Source organism: Lissotriton helveticus, chromosome 3_1 (genome assembly GCF_964261635.1).
Source record: "Lissotriton helveticus chromosome 3_1, aLisHel1.1, whole genome shotgun sequence".
Lineage (NCBI taxonomy): Eukaryota > Metazoa > Chordata > Amphibia > Caudata > Salamandridae > Lissotriton > Lissotriton helveticus.
The window spans coordinates 1636077234-1636098596 of record NC_136061.1 but is presented as its reverse complement, the minus strand read 5'-3'; the positions used below and the strand labels follow the sequence as shown (position 1 = coordinate 1636098596).

The 21363-nt window shown below is 44.9% G+C and overlaps 1 protein-coding gene across 2 annotated transcripts in view; it reads right to left on the bottom strand.

Annotated features, from left to right (window-relative positions):
- The window catches only part of INSIG2 (insulin induced gene 2), a 175238-nt gene extending 154946 nt beyond the window's left edge, over positions 1 to 20292 (bottom strand). The window contains exon 1 of one of the 2 annotated variants that reach the window (XM_078682377.1): positions 20115 to 20292. The gene's annotated coding sequence lies outside the window, so the exon portion shown is untranslated. Of the gene's footprint in view, positions 1 to 20110 lie in introns of both variants that reach the window. The other variant, XM_078682378.1, reaches the window with a different exon arrangement.
- Between the last annotated feature and the right edge of the window lie 1071 nt (positions 20293 to 21363).

Here is a 21363-nt window from a genome sequence, read left to right as displayed (position 1 = left end):
GTGTAACCACCCCCTTCCTGGGTCCCACCCATAGGAGGGACCTAGCAGGTAATCCAGCCCCCAGATTTGGAATATAGGTGGGAGCAGTGCCAATGCACATCAGATTATCCTGACTGAAACTTATGAAACGAAACTCTGGACCCTTCGACATCCCACTCGACGTGGAAGACTGAAGAATCTCCCTTGTGGTCAAGGAGTGACCACCCTGTGCAAACAGGCACCATCCAGCACCTCGACGTTTGCTTTGTTGCAGTTCCCGCTGGAACTTGTGCGACAGAGATCGACAAGAGCCAGCTTTCCTGCCTTCCAACAGCCCGATCCACAGTCTATGCAGAGCTGAGACCCGTGGAGGCGACCTGAAGCGTGGGAGCGGCCATCTTGGAGGAACAACGAAGCGCTGACCTGCAGCTCCTGAGGCTCGCTCGAAGCTGTGCATTGGAGTCTGAGAAGCTCCAGCCCCGAGCAGCTTGTGCACCGAAGCTCACCCCTCCACACTCGACGAGTGCTGCGTGGGTCCCTTTTGCATTTTTCTGCTCGACGCGTTGGTCCGGTCGCTTGCCCCTTGGCTAGTGGCCCCAGAACCGAGGAACCTACGAATTTACACAGCTGATCTGGTTGCTCCAGATTGGCCCTCGCTCCCCTGAAAAGGAGCACCCGCTCTGACCTTGCTGGTCCGAGTGTTAAGCCTTCTTCGAATCCTGCATGGGTTGCCCTTGCCAAGGCTTGTTGACTCCGATCCGGAAGCCGATACCGCCGACAGCGAGAGCCTTCGTGGGACAGCTCGTGATCCACTCCAGGACATCCTCGGTGCCCCAGAGTCCACGTGGCAGCGGAGACAAGGCACCCGACATCAACCTGATTGCGCCCGACATTGCCTGGTTCCTTCCTGGTTCCTTCCTGGTCACTGGCTAGTGACCCAGACTCTGTCCCCTCTGCTTTCAGGTACCCTTCAACTTCGATCCACCCTTGGATCGCACTGGACACTTCTCTTCTGGACGCCTGCAGCATCTTCATCCTCAGGCACCATCGAACTGCGTGACGAAACCCGACACAGGTTGGCACCTGTGCACCCGCGTCCTGTGGGTGAGGTAACTTACTAGCGCCGGTGTTCCCACACTGGTACACACCTCTAGTGCCTAAGTCTAAAGTTTGGTAATCCTAGTCCAGTCGGAAGACTCCTTTTGCAATAACTTTGTAACTTTTACGCACCATTGACTTTGCATTGGTGCAAGCCGTGCTTCCCGCACTGCACCCGAATCCCGCGGGCTACTCCCATCCTAACTGCTGTTAGTCCAGTGTAGTCCCAGCGATTCACAAGGCCCTAGGCCTTACCTCCCATCGATTAGTGATTGTTATACCACTTTTTTGATATATGGTTTGAGTGGCCACCGGCCTCATCCAAAACGTGCAACTTGTCTATGTTTAACTGTGCTTTTATTTAAACGCTTGTGCTTCATTGCTCATAAAGAGTAGTGGGGATTGTTCGAAGAATAAATGCATATATTTTGATAATATATAACTTGTGTGGTGTCCTTTCATTTGATATTACAGGATTGTATATGGTAAAACAGCTGGCTTCACATGTCCTTTGGAGTTAAGCCTTTAAGGCTGCTTAGTTCATGCTACCCCTAGGATAGCTTGTCTATAAGGTTGACTTACAACCACCACCATAAGGGATTATTTGGACTGATACAAGGTGCCCACAGAACTGTGGACATCATATACCAGGCCAACTTCTCACAAACAAGAAGAAACCTTTTCTGAGGAGTGGAAGCAGAAGAAACTGAGGAGAGACTACCCCTAAGCTGAAGTGCTGCTTGGGGGATTGACCTGCACTGGTTGCCTGACTGCCAAAGAAAGGAGAAAGGGACTCTTTAAACTTTGATCAACTTGTAAGGATCTCCAAGGGCTTGGAACAGAGCTTGCCTCCTGCTGAAGTCTCAGGGACAACAGACTTCAACCCCCAGCTCCCCAGAACTCCTTGGGAAGTGCCTGCTGCTGGTTTGGGCCTTCTGAGGGACTGTGTGTCGCAAGGAGCTGGAAGCGCGACTCAAGAGGAAGAAGCGTGTCGCCGTCGCTGCTGCTGCCGTCGCATCTTGTATGTCGCCGCTGTAGCTGTCGTATTGCACCGCCTCGCCGTCGGAGCTGCTGTCGTCGCATTTTGGATGTCGCCGCTGTAGTTGTCGTATTGTGCAGAAGCGTCTCGCAACGTCGAAGAAGAGTGTTGCAGCCGAAGCTGCTGTTGTAGCATCGCAGAACAAGGGTGTTGCCGCTTCAGCTGACGCATTGAATCTAAACTTCTCGCATCATCGGAGAACCATGCCGCATCTGGAAGATCTTCAAGTCTTTATTTCTTTGCACCAGAACTTTGCCGCATTTCCGTCGCTGCAGCACTTTTGCTGTGGAAGCTTAACGTATCGTAAGGTACATTGACTTAAAGTACAAAAAAAAGAGCTGGGAGTGCTTATTTATCTCAGAAACAATCAAATATTTAATCTTCAAAAGAAACACAAATAGATCAATGGTCCAGAAGTATAAATTGTAACCATATAAACAATCAAAATTCTTGTTTTTCTTGATGTTCAGCAGCCGACGCGTTTCGTCCTAGAGGCAGGACGTCATCAGGGCTGCAAGTGCAAACACACAATACAAACACATCAGTACATATGTACAATCTCAATCAGTGATAGCCTGAGAAAAAAAAACAAATCATTTTATGACTATTAAGTACAATACAGCTCACTGTGCCGTGTAGTAATCACAAAGAATTCAATGAATAAACACTACTGAAAACAAGCGGGAACTGTTTGCCTGGAATTCTCACATAAAATCATATCTGCTGCTCCTTATTTTAACATGAAAATTCTACCTACATCCTGGGATAAAATGCTAGCAAACTGTTGCGTAGTTATTTTGAAAAAATCATGAGTGAACAGCTCACCTCGTACTCTTATAATAAGGCTCCTCTGTTTTTGTCTTTGAATTTTGAACCTTTAGTCTAGGCAGTTTTGCTACAAGAGGCCCGATTCTTCATCTATGTACCGGTAATAATCATGAACTGGGGTAAGGCAGAAGAAAAGGAAGACCGATCAATTATCAAACACATGCTATAAATCTACCCAGTTGTAGCCTTCACTGTTCAAGTTCTCTCTCGTTTTGCACTGACCCAGTCTATCACAGTAGTATATAACATCTGTAAAAATTCATACCTTGTGAGACCCTAAGTCAATGCTTCTCTCAAATCGATTTATCCTTTATGCTTTAAATCGAGAGTCCTTTAAAAACTGCTCTGCCAGTGACATATCATACCTAAAAAAGTCAAAACACCTTAATATATTAAATTGCTCTATAAACCCTCCTGGAAGGTAAGAAATTACACCTCCCTATTCACTCACCGCATTCCAATATAATGTAGCCAAGCGGGGAAATGACATCTATTCGGCAGTAATCCTATCACTTCGTTCTGAAACAATCCATTCTAAAAATACACGAAATGAACAGATTATGTAGCCTTATCGCTTCTATCCCTCTAAATTAGCTATTACCCAAAGCTCTGCCTAGCCTTCTTCGCTTACCCTTCACAACGTGGCCTCCTGTTCCTCTCCACACCATCCGGGTACGATAAATCCCGAAGGTAAGGTGCCCTAGACTCCCTACGTTTAAAAAGGGCCCAATAGCCAATCACAACACGCTAAATTTCGCGCGCATTCTAATTCCGCTCATCTGTGACACAATGAAAGTTTCCAATGAGGTCCACTATCCGTATTATCTCTTGCTGCTTTACATTTCCGCTCATGCGCATTAAGCTTTATGCAGGCTGATCTGCTAACCATAATGTTTCCGGGTATTTTATACACAGTTTCCGGTCATGCGCAACTCAGAGTTGCGTCTTGGTGAGCGAGTTTCCATTCAAGTCCGCCCTGTGCGTAGCTTGTTACTAATCGAGCATAGAAGTTATTTCCGGGTGTTTTTTTTTTGTAACATATATTCACATCGCTTCCGATCATGCGCAACCGTACGTGCGTCTGGGGTGACAAGTTTCCTTTCAGGTCCGTTATCTACAAAGTTTGTTTATCATCAAACGTCACAGTTTAAGAGCACATTTGGAAGTGCCGACATAGTTTTGATTGGTTATAGTACACCAAGTATTTTACTTTATCACCTCTCCCTGACTAATTAAGCCCACCTTCCTGTCTTAACGACACACTTGAATTTTAAAGAACCAAATGTCTTGGTTTGAATTCTTTGTGATTACTACACGGCACAGTGAGCTGTATTGTACTTAATAGTCATAAAATGATTTGGTTTTTTAGGTCTCGGCAACGAGAACTATTGTCGCCGAGTAAGCTCGCAAGGGAGTACAGAGCGGTGCACGAGCCGACCAGGGTCTGTGGACGCGCACACACAAAGGTAGGCAGGCACACACCAGACACAGACAGACAGACACACGCACGCACACACACACACACACACACACACACACCCTCCCTCTCTGCCCACTCCCTCTCTGCCACCCCCCCCCCCCTACCCCCACTCACCGGGCTCTTTCCCTCTGCAGCGGGTCAGTCACGGCAGCAGGCAGAGTGCAGAGTAGTGAGTAGTGAGTGCAGAGTAGTGAGTGCAGAGTAGTGAGTAGTGAGTGCAGAGTAGTGAGTAGTGAGTGCAGAGTAGTGAGTAGTGAGTGCAGAGTAGTGAGTGCAGAGTAGTGAGTGCAGAGTAGTGAGTGCAGAGTAGTGAGTGCAGAGTAGTGAGTGCAGAGTAGTGAGTGCAGAGTAGTGAGTGCAGAGTAGTGAGTGCAGAATGCAGAGTAGTGAGTGCAGAATGCAGAGTAGTGAGTGCAGAATGCAGAGTAGTGAGTGCAGAATGCAGAGTAGTGAGTGCAGAATGCAGAGTAGTGAGTGCAGAGTAGTGAGTGCAGAGTAGTGAGTAGTGAGTGCAGAGTAGTGAGTGCAGAGTAGTGAGTAGTGAGTGCAGAGTAGTGAGTAGTGAGTGCAGAGTAGTGAGTAGTGAGTGCAGAGTAGTGAGTGCAGAGTAGTGAGTGCAGAGTAGTGAGTGCAGAGTAGTGAGTGCAGAGTAGTGAGTGCAGAATGCAGAGTAGTGAGTGCAGAGTAGTGAGTAGTGAGTGCAGAGTAATGAGTAGTGAGTGCAGAGTAGTGAGTGCAGAGTAGTGAGTGCAGAGTAGTGAGTGCAGAGTAGTGAGTGCAGAGTGCAGAGTAGTGAGTAGTGAGTGCAGAGTAGTGAGTAGTGAGTGCAGATTAGTGAGTAGTGAGTGCAGATGAGTAGTGAGTGCAGAGTAGTGAGTGCAGAGTAGTGAGTAGTGAGTGCAGAGTAGTGAGTAGTGAGTGCAGAGTAATGAGTAGTGAGTGCAGAGTAGTGAGTGCAGAGTAGTGAGTGCAGAGTAGTGAGTGCAGAGTGCAGAGTAGTGAGTAGTGAGTGCAGAGTAGTGAGTAGTGAGTGCAGATTAGTGAGTAGTGAGTGCAGAGTAGTGAGTGCAGAGTAGTGAGTAGTGAGTGCAGAGTAGTGAGTGCAGAGTAGTGAGTAGTGAGTGCAGAGTAGTGAGTAGTGAGTGCAGAGTAGTGAGTGCAGAGTAGTGAGTGCAGAGTAGTGAGTAGTGAGTGCAGAGTAGTGAGTAGTGAGTGCAGAGTAGTGAGTGCAGAGTAGTGAGTAGTGAGTGCAGAGTAGTGAGTAGTGAGTGCAGAGTAGTGAGTAGTGAGTGCAGAGTAGTGAGTAGTGAGTGCAGAGTAGTGAGTGCAGAGTAGTGAGTAGTGAGTGCAGAGTAGTGAGTAGTGAGTGCAGAGTAGTGAGTGCAGAGTAGTGAGTGCAGAGTAGTGAGTAGTGAGTGCAGAGTGCAGAGTAGTGAGTGCAGAGTAGTGAGTGCAGAGTAGTGAGTGCAGAGTAGTGAGTGCAGAGTAGTGAGTGCAGAGTGCAATGCAGGTATGTGCAGTGCAGTGCAGGTATGTGCAGTGCAGGTGAGTGCAGTGCAGTGCAGGTGAGTGTAGTGCAGGTGAGTGCAGTGGAGTGCAGTGCAGGTGAGTGCAGTGGAGTGCAGTGGAGTGCAGTGCAGGTGAGTGCAGTGGAGTGCAGTGCAGTGGAGTGCAGTGCAGTGCAGGTGAGTGCAGTGCAGGTGAGTGCAGTGCAGTGCAGGTGAGTGCAGTGCAGGTGAGTGCAGTGCAGTGCAGGTGAGTGCAGTGCAGGTGAGTGCAGTGCAGTGCAGGTGAGTGCAGTGCAGTGCAGGTGAGTGCAGTGCAGGTGAGTGCAGTGCAGGTGAGTGCAGTGCAGTGCAGGTGAGTGCAGTGCAGTGCAGGTGAGTGCAGTGGAGTGCAGTGCAGTGGAGTGCAGTGCAGTGGAGTGGAGTGCAGTGCAGTGGAGTGCAGTGCAGTGGAGTGCAGTGCAGTGCAGGTGAGTGCAGTGCAGGTGTGTGCAGTGCAGGTGAGTGCAGTGCAGGTGAGTGCAGTGCAGGTGAGTGCAGTGCAGTGCAGGTGAGTGCAGTGCAGTGCAGGTGAGTGCAGTGCAGTGCAGGTGAGTGCAGTGCAGGTGAGTGCAGTGCAGTGCAGGTGAGTGCAGTGCAGTGCAGTGCAGGTGAGTGCAGTGCAGTGCAGTGCAGAGCAGTGCAGTGCAGGTGAGTGCAGTGCAGGTGAGTGCAGTGCAGTGCAGGTGCATGCGAGTGCAGTGCAGTGCAGGTGAGTGCAGTGCAGGTGAGTGCAGTGCAGGTGAGTGCAGTGCAGGTGAGTGCAGTGCAGGTGAGTGCAGTGCAGGTGAGTGCGCAGTGCAGGTCAGTGCAGGCGAGTGCAGTGCAGGTGAGTGCAGTGCAGGTGAGTGCAGTGCAGGTGAGTGCAGTGCAGGTGAGTGCAGTGCAGGTGAGTGCAGTGCAGGTGAGTGCAGTGCAGTGCAGGTGAGTGCAGTGCAGGCGAGTGCAGTGCAGGTCAGTGTAGTGCAGTGCAGGTGAGTGCAGGGCAGTGCAGTGGAGTGCAGGCGAGTGCAGTGCAGGTGAGTGCAGTGCAGTGCAGTGCATGCGAGTGCAGTGCAGGTGAGTGCAGTGCAGGTGAGTGCAGTGCAGGTGAGTGCAGTGCAGGTGAGTGCAGTGCAGGTGAGTGCAGTGCAGTGCAGTGCAGGTCAGTGCAGGCGAGTGCAGTGCAGGTGAGTGCAGTGCAGGCGAGTGCAGTGCAGGTGAGTGCAGTGCAGGTCAGTGCAGGTCAGTGCAGTGCAGGTCAGTGCAGTGCAGGTCAGTGCAGTGCAGGTCAGTGCAGTGCAGGTCAGTGCAGTGCCGTGCAGGTGAGTTTAGTGCAGTGCAGGTGAGTGTAGTGCAGGTTGCAGGTGAGTGCAGTGCAGGTGAGTGCAGTGCAGGTGAGTGCAGTGCAGGTGTGTGCAGTGCAGGTGAGTGCAGTGCAGTGCAGGTGAGTGCAGTGCAGGTGAGTGCAGTGCAGTGCAGGTGAGTGTAGTGCAGTGCAGGTGAGTGGAGTGCAGTGCAGTGGAGTGCAGGTGAGTGCAGTGCAGTGCAGGTGAGTGCAGTGCAGGTGAGTGCAGTGCAGGTGAGTGCAGTGCAGGTGAGTGCAGTGCGTGCAGTGCAGGTGAGTGCAGTGCAGGTGAGTGCAGTTCGTGCAGTGCAGGTGAGTGCAGTGCAGGTGAGTGCAGTGCAGTGCAGGTGAGTGCAGTGCAGGTGAGTGCAGGCGAGTGCAGTGCAGGTGAGTGCAGTGCAGGTGAGTGCAGTGCAGGTGAGTGCAGTGCAGGTGAGTGCAGTGCAGTGCAGGTGAGTGCAGTGCAGTGCAGGTGAGTGCAGTGCAGTGCAGGTGAGTGCAGTGCAGGTGAGTGCAGTGCAGTGCAGTGCAGGTGAGTGTAGTGCAGTGCAGGTGAGTGCAGTGCAGGTGAGTGCAGTGCAGGTGAGTGCAGTGCAGGTGAGTGCAGTGGAGTGCAGGTGAGTGCAGTGCAGGTGAGTGCAGTGCAGTGTAGGTGAGTGCAGTGCAGGTGAGTGCAGTGCAGGTGAGTGCAGTGCAGGTGAGTGCAGGTGAGTGCAGTGCAGGTGAGTGCAGTGCAGTGCAGGTGAGTGCAGTGCAGTTGAGTGCAGTGCAGGTGAGTGCAGTGCAGTGCAGGTGAGTTCAGTGCAGTGCAGGTGAGTGCAGTGCAGGTGAGTGCAGTGCAGGTGAGTGCAGTGCAGGTGAGTGCAGTGCAGGTGAGTGCAGTGCAGTGCAGGTGAGTGCAGTGCAGGTGAGTGCAGTGCAGGTGAGTGCAGTGCAGGTGAGTGCAGTGCAGGTGAGTGCAGTGCAGTGCAGGTGAGTGCAGTGCAGGTGAGTGCAGTGCAGTGCAAGTGAGTGCAGTGCAGGTGAGTGCAGTGCAGTGCAGGTGAGTGCAGTGCAGGTGAGTGCAGTGCAGTGCAGGTGAGTGCAGTGCAGGTGAGTGCAGTGCAGGTGAGTGCAGTGCAGTGCAAGTGAGTGCAGTGCAGGTGAGTGCAGTGCAGTGCAGGTGAGTGCAGTGCAGGTGAGTGCAGTGCAGTGCAGGTGAGTGCAGTGCAGGTGAGTGCAGTGCAGGTGAGTGCAGTGCAGGTGAGTGCAGTGCAGTGCAGGTGAGTGCAGTGCAGGTGAGTGCAGTGCAGTGCAGGTGAGTGCAGTGCAGGTGAGTGCAGTGCAGGTGAGTGCAGTGCAGTGCAGGTGAGTGCAGTGCAGGTGAGTGCAGTACAGGTGAGTGCAGTGTAGGTGAGTGCAGTTGAGTGCAGTGCAGTGCTGGTGAGTGCAGGTGAGTGCAGTTGAGTGCAGAGGGGTGTGTATTGACAATGTAAATGACAATGCCATTTATTTATGATTTAAAGAAAAAAAAAATGTCATGAGCAATACCAATAGCTCTACCTTTAATGATGCAGAGACCATTGCATTGTAAATGCTTGTTTTCTCAGGCTATCACTGATTGAGATTGTATATATGTACTGATGTGTTTGTATTGTGTGTTTGCACTTGCAGCCCTGATGACGTCCTGCCTCTAGGACGAAACGCGTCGGCTGCTGAACATCAAGAAAAACAAGAATTTTGATTGTTTATATGGTTACAATTTATACTTCTGGACCATTGATCTATTTGTGTTTCTTTTGAAGATTAAATATTTGATTGTTTCTGAGATAAATAAGCACTCCCAGCTCTTTTTTTTGTATATGTGTAGTCTAACCTGGGGTTGGGACGATGCCCCAGTAGTTGGTGGAGTGTCAAACAACGCTATTTTCAGTGTACTATCCCTAGTGCACCATACTGTACCCTACGTCGTCCAAAAGCTTTGTTGTATAAACCGTTATTGAAGGGTAGGAGTAGCACAGGGACCTGTTAAAACATGGATGACGACAGAGATAAACTGGCAGCAGAAGTTTTTCAGATTAGACAGCCTAATGGTGCCGCGGGTACTAAAAGAAACGAAACTAAAATTAGTCTTAGAGACAAATTTTTAAAATTGGAAAGACTGCGCAAATCCGAATTGAGTAAATGGTGGGACGGCGTAACCCTCAAAAATTATATGGAACAAAAGAGGGTACCTCGAGGACTTCGCATCCTCATATTCCCAACCTTCGATGATCTTGAGGAAGACCACCTGAAGGAGTGGGAAGAAAATTTGTACACTTCATCATTTACTATGATGAATATCCTTATAAAGAATTCGGATAGAAAAGTAGAAAAATTAAGACAACAGATTGCTGATTTGGAAAAGGAAATAAAAGAGATGAATTTACCTGAACTTACTGATAAAAATTATCTTATCCTTAAAGATGTCATCAATAGACACCAATTGCAAATCAAGGACAAAAAATTAAGCAAACTAAAAAGAGATGAGCGGGACTATAATGAAGGGAGAATCTTCACTTTTGCCCGAGGTTACGATGAGGTGGCTAAACCAAAATCTAAACCCAATCAAACGGCTGGGACAGCACAATCAGGTGATCTGAGTACGTCCACTAATTATAGCAGCTCCAGTATCTCTTCTATTGAGGAGAATACAACTGGTGCCGTAGGAGGAACTCCCAAAAAGAACTCTTCTTTTTGCGACGAACTAAAAATGATAAAGAAAGGTCGGAAAAAGTTCATAGGAGGACTAGAAGGGGGAGGAGGAAATCCCACAAATACAAGGATGGGCACCAGGAGTCAGAACAGGACCAAGAACTAGAACAGTGTCAGGCCATCCATGGGGAATTGGAAGTCATTAATTTGTCGGATAGATGTCTAAATGAACATGAAATTTCTGTGTTAGAAAAAGGATTAAAATATTGTCCTGTACATAACTGTGATTATACAGATTTACACATTGACTTGTTTAAATTTTGCAGAAATTTAAAATTGAAAAGTTTTTTTTCAACATTGGATGTGAAAGTACAGAGCAGAATATTGAATAAAAACTCTGAAATGACATCAGCTGAATTAGAAAATGTTCATTTGTTAATGACTTTGTCGGGGGAAATGGATCTTAATGTGGATGATGTGGCTAGTTTATGTGAAATAGAAACGAACTACCAGTGTACTAGTGGACTGCGTTGTAAATCCTAGTTTATTCCCCATGGTAGCCAATATATAGCAATTGACTTATTTATGGAAAAGACACTGCAAGAATTTCATAAATTACAAGACAAATTTGCACTAAACAGTCATTATAAAGATAATCTGTCCCGGCAAGAAAGATTGGCTTTATCAAACTTAAAACAGGATCCCTCAATCATCATTAGAGAAGCTGATAAGGGGGGTAATATCGTTGTGATGAACAGAACAAACTATGTGGCTGAGATACGAGAACAACTCATGGATGTAAATTGTTACAAGAAAGTTAAAGCAAATCCGATGAAAGATTGCTCAGAATATATTGGAACATCTTTGTGTATGGAAGGAAGAAGGATTGATTGATGAATCAGAATACAAATATTTAAATGTTAGTCATCCTGTCTCTCCCTTCCTTTACACATTACCAAAAATTCATAAAAATAGAGTTAACCCACCAGGTAGGCCCATAGTCTCCAGCATTGGTAGCATCACAGAACACCTGTCAGAATTTGTAGATGGTTTTATCAAGCCATTAGTGGTGAACTTACCTTCATACGTAAAGGACACCACTGACATCCTTAACAAATTGCACGATTTTAAATGGGAAGATGGGATGATTTTGGCCACGTTAGACGTGGTAGGTCTTTACACTTGCATTGAAATGGAGAAAGGTATACGAGCGCTAGAACACTTTCTTAGTAGCAGAAGTGCAAGTTTAAGACACCATTCCAAAATGCTAATACAAATGAGTCAGCTGATTCTCAAAAACAACTATTTCTTATTTGAGGATGAATGGTTCCACCAGATTAGGGGTACGGCGATGGGATCCAGGTTTGCTCCCTCTTATGCCAACCTATTTATAGGTTGGTACGAGAGGGAGCACGCCTGGAGCCGCAGAGCTGGGGAATGGATGGATCTGGTGGTATTTTGGGCCAGATTCATCGACGACATTCTAATAATATGGAGAGGCACCCCGGATGATTTAAATAATTATCTGCATTACTTGAACAACAATGATTTTAATGTGAGATTGACGATGAATCAAAGCACATCTAGCATTGAATACTTAGATGTGACGCTGATGGTGGATGGGGACAAAATCAATAGTAAACTGTTCAGGAAAGAAACCGCCACCAACTCCATCTTGAGGGCAGACAGTTTTCACCCAGGATCTGTAATTGGGGGGATACCATATGGAGAAATGGTTAGAACCCGAAGAAATTGCAGTCGGGATGAAGACTATTCCCAAGAATTAAATCAACTAAAACAAAGACTAGGTAAAAGAGGTTATGCCAAAAAAGATCTAGCAAGGGCTAGTGAGAAAGTGTCAAAAATTGACAGAGTAACCACTTTGCTTCCTAAAAAGAAAGAACCAGTCAGACACAAACCTTCCTTTGTTACAGCATATTGCGTGCAAAAAGATAAAATCAGGCAAGCCCTAAGTAGGAATTGGACTCTGTTAAAAGGTGTCCCGGGTTTGGCTACTATATTGGATGACAAACCTTTAATAACGTTCAAGAAATGTCCAACAATCAGGGACAAAGTTTCAACGAATTATATTCGTCCAACAGTGAAACAAACCAAGGATTGGCTTCCCACTCAGCCTAAAGGCTTTTATACCTGTGGGACATGCGTAATATGCTCGCATGGCATGAACAAAACAAAAAATTTCAGATTTAATGGCACTAGACAATTCCATATTAATGAATTTATTAATTGCAACAGTGTTGGAATAGTCTATGCCATTATCTGCAGTTGTAACAAAGTATATATAGGGAGTACGAAAAGACCCCTTAAAATAAGAATACAAGAGCACAGACGAGCGATCATAAATCGAGACACAAGATCCCCACTCTACGCACATATGGAAAAGGAACATGGTGCCAACATGGACTTTAAATTTCATGGCATAGAAAAAGTGTCCCAACATGTGAGGGGGGGAAATTGGGAATTACGAATCCGTCAAACTGAAGCACGTTGGATAATCAAATGTCGTACGATGATATATGGTTTAAACATCGATTCTGAATTACATCATTTTTTGGCATAATTATTAGTGAATTGTGGCACAAAATGGACGTATACGACTAGAATCAGTCAGTCTGAAAACAGATGTCTTATGAGTTATTTCAATTGTTTACTGTACACATTCTGGGATATCGAGCAGGCAAACTGTTGTTTCTTTTGCTGATGCATTTTTTTCTTCTGATACGAACGCCTTTCCTTGCCCATATTCGGGCACTATAGCCATGACATGTGTGATCAAGTACCTGCATACTTAGATGATCCCTTGTCTTATTTTTCTAAATTATATTTAAATAGTGCCTGATAATGGATGCACTCTTTAATTATCAAGGATCTGAATGAAGCATAGTCTAAATATGTTACAAATTTCAAAATGTTTATATGCAGTCAACAATAATAAGATAGCGCAAGTAGGAATGTACGAAAGGAAGTCGGGCTAAATTATTCCAGGTGAAGTGACAAACCAAGACATTTGGTTCTTTAAAATTCAAGTGTGTCGTTAAGACAGGAAGGTGGGCTTAATTAGTCAGGGAGAGGTGATAAAGTAAAATACTTGGTGTACTATAACCAATCAAAACTATGTCGGCACTTCCAAATGTGCTCTTAAACTGTGACGTTTGATGATAAACAAACTTTGTAGATAACGGACCTGAAAGGAAACTTGTCACCCCAGACGCACGTACGGTTGCGCATGATCGGAAGCGATGTGAATATATGTTACAAAAAAAAAACACCCGGAAATAACTTCTATGCTTGATTAGTAACAAGCTACGCACAGGGCGGACTTGAATGGAAACTCGCTCACCAAGACGCAACTCTGAGTTGCGCATGACCGGAAACTGTGTATAAAATACCCGGAAACATTATGGTTAGCAGATCAGCCTGCATAAAGCTTAATGCGCATGAGCGGAAATGTAAAGCAGCAAGAGATAATACGGATAGTGGACCTCATTGGAAACTTTCATTGTGTCACAGATGAGCGGAATTAGAATGCGCGCGAAATTTAGCGTGTTGTGATTGGCTATTGGGCCCTTTTTAAACGTAGGGAGTCTAGGGCACCTTACCTTCGGGATTTATCGTACCCGGATGGTGTGGAGAGGAACAGGAGGCCACGTTGTGAAGGGTAAGCGAAGAAGGCTAGGCAGAGCTTTGGGTAATAGCTAATTTAGAGGGATAGAAGCGATAAGGCTACATAATCTGTTCATTTTGTGTATTTTTAGAATGGATTGTTTCAGAACGAAGTGATAGGATTACTGCCGAATAGATGTCATTTCCCCGCTTGGCTACATTATATTGGAATGCGGTGAGTGAATAGGGAGGTGTAATTTCTTACCTTCCAGGAGGTTTTATAGAGCAATTTAATATATTAAGGTGTTTTGACTTTTTTTAGGTATGATATGTCACTGGCAGAGCAGTTTTTAAAGGACTCTCGATTTAAAGCATAAAGGATAAATCGATTTGAGAGAAGCATTGACTTAGGGTCTCACAAGGTATGAATTTTTACAGATGTTATATGCTACTGTGATAGACTGGGTCAGTGCAAAACGAGAGAGAACTTGAACAGTGAAGGCTACAACTGGGTAGATTTATAGCATGTGTTTGATAATTGATCGGTCTTCCTTTTCTTCTGCCTTACCCCAGTTCATGATTATTACCGGTACATAGATGAAGAATCGGGCCTCTTGTAGCAAAACTGCCTAGACTAAAGGTTCAAAATTCAAAGACAAAAACAGAGGAGCCTTATTATATGAGTACGAGGTGAGCTGTTCACTCATGATTTTTTCAAAATAACTACGCAACAGTTTGCTAGCATTTTATCCCAGGATGTAGGTAGAATTTTCATGTTAAAATAAGGAGCAGCAGATATGATTTTATGTGAGAATTCCAGGCAAACAGTTCCCGCTTGTTTTCAGTAGTGTTTATTCATTGAATTCTTTGTGATTACTACACGGCACAGTGAGCTGTATTGTACTTAATAGTCATAAAATGATTTGGTTTTTTTTCTCAGGCTATCACTGATTGAGATTGTACATATGTACTGATGTGTTTGTATTGTGTGTTTGCACTTGCAGCCCTGATGACGTCCTGCCTCTAGGACGAAACGCGTCGGCTGCTGAACATCAAGAAAAACAAGAATTTTGATTGTTTATATGGTTACAATTTATACTTCTGGACCATTGATCTATTTGTGTTTCTTTTGAAGATTAAATATTTGATTGTTTCTGAGATAAATAAGCACTCCCAGCTCTTTTTTTTGTATATGTGTAGTCTAACCTGGGGTTGGGACGATGCCCCAGTAGTTGGTGGAGTGTCAAACAACGCTATTTTCAGTGTACTATCCCTAGTGCACCATACTGTACCCTACGTCGTCCAAAAGCTTTGTTGTATAAAACATTGACTTAAAGTGTTGCATTTTAAGAACTGAACAGAGCTAAGCTAAAACTACCATTTTAAAGTACAGTATTGTGGATTTTTGTTGTTTGTGGTCTCGTGATAAGTCTATATAAAGAATACTTATTTTTTATATAAAACCTGTGTGGTGTCCATCTGTAGTGTTGTCACTTGATTACTGTATGTGGTCACAAATGCTTTACACACTGCCTCTGAGATAAGCCTGTCTGCTCGTGCGAAGCTACCAAGGGGGTGAGCAAGGGTTATTTTAGGACTGTACCCCCTTACCCTGACTAGAGGCAAGGGTCCCTATTTGTCACAAGTACCTACCTGTGCCACTAGAGACGCCCAAATCTAACAAAGACGTTCTGGGCATCGTCCAGGAGTGAATTCTCCTCTTGATGCTGGGAGGGGTAATGTTTGATAAGTTTCTCTCTCGTTTTTTCAACAGAGGCTAGACCACAGCATATTTATATTTATGGGGAACTAGGCCCGTGAGGATTAAAAGATATAATAATTCCCGAATGATGTGAAAAATGTCTTGGCTTCCGTGTAAGAGAACGTGAGGAGGGGGCTGGTTCAAAGGGAGAGACTGATTTCAGTTTCTCTAACAAAACTGGTAGTGCTTCTTTAGTGATTAGGGGAAAGTCGAGGAGACAATGTGCCTCTTCAGCCATGGGCAGTCTCTCAAGGTCAGTGGATGGAACATTCCTGGACTTTTGTAGTTCACTGTAAATAGAGAACACGGTCTTGAAAATAGGTAGCTAGTTCATTGCAGCGTCCTTTTGAGGGACTAGGAAGGGAGTTTTCAGTTTTAAGGGTAGTGAGGGATTTTACAATCCCAAATAGCTCCCTAGGATCACGGGCTGCATTACCAGATAGGTCTTAATAGTATGGCGCTTGTGCCCTTTTGATCTCTTTGTGGTAATGCCGGGTGGCTTCTCGATAGGCAAGTTTTGCATTATCATCATATTTTGGTCTCCCCTTTTCTCCAATTTTTTTAACACCTTTTTTTAGGGAGACTCAATGCTTGTTAAACCATTTCTAAAACAATAACGTTAAATCCAACTTCACCAGTAAGGAGGATTTATCATTACCATTCCAAAGATATAGAACACGAAGTAACTACTCTGTTCTGTAAGGCTAACCTAGGAGAGGAGTAGGCCTCCTAGGTGTGAAAAATAAATTTAGCTTTGTCACTACAAGGACACACAAAACATAAAAAGTACATGGCCTACTTTTTACTTACACTGCACCCTGCCCTCAGGGCTACCAAAAATGTGTAGTCCTAAAGTATGAAACTCTTGAGTTTCATTAGTGATTCCTAGTGGGTTGTAAACAGATCTAACTTAATCATATTAATGAGGTTGGTTGTGATTTGAGACCCATTAGGAATCGCAGCCATCACAGGGATGGTGGGCCGGCTGAGGTTAGCAGACTATCACAACAAAATTGGGGTTCTTGAGCACATAAAAGTCCAGCATACATGCTCTACTGTTAATTTTCAAAAGAAAAGGCATGCTGTTCCTAAAGGGAACAAAGGACAAAGGGGAGTAGGTCAGAGAAAAGGAGCCACTATAAGGCGAGTAGTTCCTTTTTGGAAAAGGGGCCCTCACACACCCTTGCGGGTGTCATGCTTCATCATCGAGCATGCTTATCGTCCGGCCAGCGCTGTAGTGCCTGACGGGCACCCTCAAGGGGGCTCTTTATCAAAGATTTTTTTCCAAAGCTGTGATGTGAAGTGCAAGTTAAGCACCCTTTGTGTAGATTGAGGACACATAGTTGTTAATGTAGTGATTAGTGACTTAAAAAAGGCTAGGCAAGTCTCAAATCAAATTTTAATTCATAGGTATGCCTGACTTATTCAAAACTTGATGTCAGCAGGGGATGATTGGTGTAGATCCCATCTATGGTGTGGCCTACTGATTGGGTAGGTCCAGCCACTAGTTGGAGGGGATGTCTAGGATGGTATGGGTCTCGCTGAGGCTAACTGTATCAGGATTGCTAATTTCATCAAAATCATAGTTGAAATCTCCTAGTATAGTGAAGTTTGCATATTGGAGAAGTACTTGAGGTAAGGACCCTCCAAGAATAGTCAAGAAATCAGGACCAGGTGGCCGATAGACTAAGGAGCTGGCAAAAGTCTGAGAAATGCTAATTTTAGAGCAAAAAATAGACTTTCAGCTTCCTTCAGGGAGTCCATCCCAAAGGAGCTGAACTGAAAACAATCGCAATAAATAACGGCTAAGCCAGTGACAAGATGCTGTCAACTGTAAGGATGAATACAATGAACAAATTGCCTCTGACACCATGAATACAACAAGTAATTCTGTTACCAAACGATTTTTTAATTAACGTTGGGTTGTATATCTCACATATAAATTGCTTTTTACTTTTTTCGCAGTTGCAAAACAACAAAGCCCATCAACAGGACCCCATCATTGACCACAATTGAACTGTTTTGTTCAAACAAGGTGCAGTGTGCCCGTGGATTATATAAAGTGCAGTGTTACATACTCAAGTGTTATATACATTACACAAGTGAAACAATTAAATACATTCAATCAAGAGGTACAAAAAACCAAAAACTTCATATTCGGAAGGAGTAAAGTCCTGTTATTTTTTGTATGTATATCAAGGCAGTGTATTATATTAAACTGTCCTCAATTATGTCTGACTTTCTCTTTGCCAGGTGAGAGGTCTTGGGGAATTTTTCAAGCACGAGATACACCATCCGTTTTGGGGATAGTTTGGTCCACTGAAGGACCTAGTTCCAATTCGGCTTGGCTGAGAACCTCTCTTTAGAGCACCAACACGTTTCGACCTTCTCGTGGCACGTTTTGTGTGAAGGTCTTCGTCAGGGATAATGTGTTGTCCACGCCAGGACTTGTGTACCTTGCGTTTTCTTGTGATGATACCTGGAGTCCTCCATATAGCGTTCAGTGTGCTCTCTAAACGGGTGGTGGCAAGCGTGTGGCCACAATAGGGTAATTTATTAAGGAAACTTTTTTTAGGAAATTGGTGGGTAGTAAGTTCAAAAAATTACTGCTCAAGAGGACACAATTTGGCCAAATGGGTATGTTGGGAATTAAAAAACAGTCTACTGGTTCCAGAGTTTCCAACCAGTCCACAACTAGAGTGTTTCTGACAGTAAGCCCAAGGACTACCCTTCCCAGAGAAACATTACTGTGGTGTGGGGTATGGGTATGCCCGTATTTAGAACCGTGTTTATTTCCATCATATTAAGGTGAAGTGGTAAAGGAAAGATTAGCTGTAAAGTGTCCTAGTTCATTGGTTAAAAGGTACCCGGTACCGACTGGACAAAAGCTAGCACCTGTCTACCCATTTAAAAACAATGTAAAGATTCCTGTAAATATATATTTTTGGTTTTTAGGGTAGTTTCCTGTATGGAGTCACTTCATGACCGCTTCCAATATTGAAAAACAACAGGAATGCAACATAACTAGATTGTGAGACCTTTTCTTTGTGTAGCGTAGAAGGAGGCAGTAACTGGGCAGTATCTAGGTTGGTGTGCTGATATTTTCCACAAGTGTTTCTGCACTTAACACTCTTTAATTCCACTTGTGTAACAGAGATATTCAATGCGTAACCTTGCCACTGCGAGCTGTCAAGGCTTTGTCCAGGAGGCAGTAAGATGACTAACTGAAATAAGGTATGATATACTAACCACACTCAAGAAACTCAATAGCATTTAAGGTGGCCTGACTTAGAGGAGAGAGTTGTCCAATGAAATCCAAAAGAGTACTCTGCTCACCAACAAACGTTTTCTGAAGAGAGCTCAATGTAACCTGCAAAATTGACAATGGAAAGTTGGCTACCCTACATCTCCCCAAAACCATGATTTTCAATAAATGAAACTCAAAGCTCCGATAGAATCTAATGCATTAACCTGAAGCACTCACAGATGTCCAAGTAATATTTTTTTGAGTTTTAGATGTACTTGTATCATCAATTTTTTTTATGTTCCTTGCGTGATATGCAAATGCTCGGGTCCGTGCCTTTATTTCCAGGGCCACACGCCTGCATCAAATCTCTTATGAATCAAGGTGGGATACAGCATTGTCACGCCACCACCCCTAAACTAGACAAGCAAACCTGGGGAAAGCAGTATCTACCAGCAAAGCCACATGGCCTTACAGAAAAATGAAACTCAGTTCCATATCAAATGTACCTGGGGGCAGATTTACAATAACTGGCGCATCCCCAGGAATGCGCCAGTTATTGTGCGCCGCAGCTCCGCCACCCATGGTGCGCCGCATTTACAATGCGGCGCACCAAGGGGCAAAAACGGCATAGATGCGTGACGCATCTGTGCCGTAAAGGTGGCATATTGCTGGAGTTGCGTCGCAAGCGCGACGCAGCTCCAGCAATGCTCTGGGGGGCCCTATCTGCCCAATGCAGCATCAAGCCTTACGCCTGCTTCAAGCAGGCGCAGGGTTGTGATGCAGCATTGGCTTAAACGTGCCTGTGTGAAATCTTGTAGATTTCACGCAGGCACTTTTGCGAGGGGCCCCGGACCGCCCCCCCCCTGCGCCGGAATGCCCACATGTGGCGCAGTGCTTTACAACGTGACGCATCTGCCTAGATGCGTCACATTGTAAATGGGTCGCAGGGATGCGCCACGTTTACGCCGCAGTTGCATCACGTAAACGTGGCACAAGTCGACATAAATCTGCCCCCAAATACATAGCAACGTGGCGACTCTCTACTTCAGATAGTTTGTGATGAAGAGAACAAATATTCAAACACTGAGTAATCAACACAAGTTGCAAATTGTTATAAGAAACCTTCACAGAATGTAGCAGCTGTTACACAACACTCTGCATCATGAGACACTATGAAGAGACAAAATCTATAACGTGGCAATCTAGTGACCGCAAAATATTCACACAACATAGATATCCACTTCAAGATAAAGACATGCAACATTCCGCCTTTAGCTTAATGTTCAAAAGGTATCGTAATAGTATACAATAAGAAGCAATGTAAACAGCTAGACTTGACAGTACGTGACAGGTAGGAATACCAATTAAGCATTACGTATTCTATTGCTTGGGGGAAAGCAGGGATGGTGCAGTCACGAGGATTAGTGTGCAGTGTAGAATAAGAAACCCGAAGGGCAGGGTGGTGTGAGCTCACAACACCCTTGGTCGTGTAAGTCACGTACGTCTTACCTACCACGAACACAGGGGCCCCAGGCGGAGGCGTAGTGACTGGAGGAACAGAAAAGCGTCCCTGCTGCGGAAAACTCCGAATTTACCCAGGACACCGATCACCAGCACGGGATGCTCCTACGTGGGTGAAGTAATCACGCTCAGGCGCAACAACAAGGGAACGACGGAGCACAGGAGATGACGTGCACGTGACATGCGTATCGGCCGAGTGGCTATCGGCAACAGAGGGAGCCCGAGATAATGGCAGAAGAAGCGAAGTCAAGCCAGCTGAGAACTTCATCAAAACGAACCGTCATTAAACTCTCATATTGCCAACATAGTCTGTTGAAACGTACTGGAATTGAGAAACCCGTAAATTGATAATCAATCAATACGTGGCAGCAAAACAAAAGGGCGGAGTAATGGAAAGCGGAATCTGAGCGTCAACTTATTCGCTTATTTTTATATATATTTTTTTTATTCTACTACAAATAAATTGGTAACAGGGAAAAACGTGTCAGCAAATCTGCTCTGGTTTACTTATTTTGTCACACAGAGACTGCATTTTGAAATATCTTACCGAGTTAAGGCGCCTGCTACAGAGATCTTTGAGTTCCTGTCGTATTCAATTATGTATTATTTTAATGCTTGTGGTTTGGACAATGGTTTTTAGTATGTTCCTTTAAATACTTGTAGCCTTTTGAATGTGTTTAGATTCTATATTCTAATTCAGAGTTGTAGTGGATTACTGTTTGTTCCATTGCTAATCAGTTTCCACATATCTTCTGATGTTACCAGACGTGCTCATTTGTATGGAAGAAACTCAACCTTCAACCTTTACTTTTGGATTCATTTGAATGATACTACAAACATTTTGGCGACGATCGGGGTTATTTATTTTTTTGGTAGGGGAAATTATTATTTTTTGTTTCTCTTTTTCGACCTTGCTGCATAGAAATCTATCTTCAAATTGGTATTTTCTACGTGAATAATTTAGTCACAAGCTTCAGACCAAGTGAACTACTACCTTCAAGCATTTTCTGAAGTGAACAGATCATAAGGTGAACAGATCGGAATGTTTCTTCTACTGAACTCTCTGTCACTCGTGCTTTTGGATTAGTAAATTTAATCGACTAATCAGTTTAAAGGATTCCTGTGAGTATATATGTAACTTGGATTTTTTTTTTCTCAAACGTAGTTCACCTCCGTTTGTAAAGATTTACATTTAGCAACCTCGTGTTGTTATTTGAATTTACTACTTACCGTTGCCATCT